Raw genomic sequence first — 3097 nt, 5'->3', positions numbered from 1 at the left:
GAGTGTTATCCAAAATGTGTAAAGAACTCTTAAAACTCAGCAGTAAGAAAACAACCTGATTAAAAATGGGCCAAAGATCTTAATAGAAACCTCACCAAAGAAGATATTCAGAGAGCAGTATGAAAAGATGCTCCACACATCCTATGTCATCAGGGAAATGCGCAAACTCGAACGAGATAGCACTATACGCCTATCAGAATTACCAAACCCAAAACACTAATAACACCAAGCACTGACAAAGACGTGAAGCAAACGGAGCTCTCATTCATTGCTGGTGGGAATGCAAAATGGTATAGCTACTCTGGAAGACAGTCTGGCAGTCTCTTACAAAACTAAACATATTCTTACCATATGGTCCAGAAATTGTGCTCCTTGGTATTTATCCTAGAAAGCAGAAACTAATGCCCACTCAAAAGCCTGCACATGAATATATAGCAGCTTTATACGTAATTGCCAAAACCTGGAAGCAACCAAGATGTCCTTCATCATGTTGGATAAATACACTGTGGTACAACCAAGTGGAATAATATTCCGCACTACAGAGAAGTGAGCTATCAAGCCTGAAGATAAATAGAGGAACCTTAAATGCATATTACTAAGTGAAATAAGCCCGACCCTTAAATGCTAAATACTGTGTGGTTCCAACTATATGACATTCCGGAAAAGGAAAAAATACAGAGACAGTAAAAAGTTCAGTAATTTCCAGGGGTTTCTGAGGGAGGGATGAACAGGTGGAGCCCAGAGGATTTTTAGGGCAGTGAAAAGCTCTGTATGATACTATTGCGGTAGATACATGTCATTGTGCATTTGTCTGAACACACAGAATGAACAACACCAAGCATGAACTCTAATGTAAATGATGGACTTTGAGTGATTATAATGTGCCAATGTAGCTCCATCAACTGTAACAAAAGTACCACTCTGATGGGGGGAGGTTCCTAATGGGGGAGGTTATCCATGTGTAGGCACAGGGAGTGTATCAGAACTCTCTGTGCCTGCCTCTCAGTTTTGCTGTGAAACTAATACTGCCCTTAAAAAATAAAGTCTTACATATGGAAAAAAAAAAAGTACTGGCAAGCTCCCTGCCAATCCTACCACTTACCATCAAAACGAAGTGCCTCCTAGGAGACCTGGTTACATGAACACCAATGTCCACACTTACCCACCATCTCCCCATGCCCCCCTGAAAAGCAAGTAAATGATTTCAAAATATTGGGGGTGCCTGGGTGGCTGAGTCAGTTAGGCGTCTGCCTTCACCTCAGGTCATAATCCTAGGGTCCTGGGATGGAGCCCGGAGTCAGGCAGGGATCTGCTTCTGCCTCTGTCCCTCCCCCTGCTCATGCTCTCTTTCTCTCAAACAAATAAAATCTTTTTTAAAAATGGGGATATCTGCATCATTCCTAAAAATAGTTTCCATCTTCATGTCAAAAATGGAGAAAATTCTGCTACATATGCAAGATAGAACCAAACTGTAGTCACTAAGGAATTAATTCACATCTATCCTTCCTGAAGTTTTTCAATGTCTTAAGAAGTAAGTTATAATTTTCCAGGCAGCTTGTGGGAGAAATAAAACAGAGCCTTTCTGCTCCAGGTAGCAAACAGTTTCCAGAAGCTGTTTCCCAGAGGGTGCAAAGATACATGAGCCACTGCAAAGAAAAAGTGAAAGAGATAGTAAGTCTCTCCCTGAGACAAACTGTGCTGCTACAGCATTAGGAGAGAGCATTAATTTGAATCACAGTGTTCAGAGATGAAGAAAAAATTAGGTAAAGAAACCAATCTCTGGCACGATATTTTTAGTTAAAAGGAAAAAAATTGGGAAACATTATAGAGATGAAGAGTTAAGTCTAGTCATGGTCCCACCTGCCCCTCCTCTCCATCAGGCACCTAAATTACTCAACAGTAATATAAATCTAGTGAGCAAGCCTTCAAGCTTGAGATCTGTGAAACGAGCTAATTCTACACCAAGAATCAGATGATCAACAGCAATACAAAAAGAAATGTAATGCCACACCAATTTTAGACCAGAAGCAATGTAGAACTAATCTGTCTTATCCAAAGACAAAAAGAAAGAAACATTTGGATCTTAATGTACATGCACTCTTCCAAAAAAAAAAAAAAAAATCACAAGGTCAACTAAAATATCAAGCAAAATAATAATTAGGACATAAATGGCCTGGTGATAAGCACAGAAAAATACTAATAGAAATCATTTAGGGAATGTCTACTAAACTTTCTAGCAACAAATATAGTATTTTTAAAACCCTTCTCAAACCAGCTACAGCTTCCACCACAACCATGGCGGATGTGATGGAGTTGCTCAGGCCCTGCATCCATGCCAGCACTCCAGCTCAGTTCATCAACTGGCCCACTGGAGTTTGGGAAAGATTCATCCACTGGGAAAACGTAGAAATGCTGAATTGACAGAGCCCCAGGATGAAGAAATCTCTTGAATCACAGAATTAGTTGGAAGACTAACAGCCAAAGCAACTATCATGTGTGTGTCTTATATCCAGTTTAAAAAGAAGATAACCAGCCATCCTTTTGATCTTGAACTTTACAGTGAAACTGTGAAAATTACCCATGAGTTCCCTAAGCTTCTTCCTCTGGGGGTGGTACAATATGACTGATCGTGATTTTGAATGAGCTATGTTGAAAACTATTTAAAAAGGACCCTGATTTTTGAGGGAGAGAGTTCTATAGTTTCTAATATTTAATTTGATCTTTTTTTTAAGATGTTATTTATTTGACAGGGAGAGAGACAGCGAGAGAGGGAACACAAGCAGGGGGAGTAGGAGAGGGAGAAGCAGGCCACCCGCCAAGCAGGGAGCCCGACACAGAGCTCCATCCCAGGACCCTGGGATCATGACCTGAGCCGAAGACAGACTCTTAACAACTGAGCCACACAGGTGCCCCTAATTTGCTTTTTTACAATTTCATTTACCTAATTTTAGATATTCCAGTCAGCAGCTTTTTTTTTTAAAGAATCAATCAAGATTATTTATTTTGACAGAGAGAGAGTTCACAAGTAGGCAGAGAGGCAGGCAGAGAGAGAGAGGAAGGGAAGCAGGCTCCCACTGAGCAGAGAGCCCGATGTGGG

The 3097-nt window shown here is 40.7% G+C and overlaps 1 pseudogene; it reads left to right on the top strand.

The window, feature by feature from the left end:
- The first annotated feature begins 2295 nt into the window (after nucleotides 1-2295).
- On the top strand, nucleotides 2296-2627 carry LOC111160544 (annotated as a pseudogene).
- Nucleotides 2628-3097: the final 470 nt, after the last annotated feature.

Source organism: Enhydra lutris, unplaced genomic scaffold (assembly GCF_002288905.1).
Source record: "Enhydra lutris kenyoni isolate GAN:26980312 unplaced genomic scaffold, ASM228890v2 scaffoldscaffold77, whole genome shotgun sequence".
Lineage (NCBI taxonomy): Eukaryota > Metazoa > Chordata > Mammalia > Carnivora > Mustelidae > Enhydra > Enhydra lutris.
The sequence above is the reverse complement of the archived record's forward strand: the minus strand, read 5'-3'. Positions and strand labels throughout refer to the sequence as shown.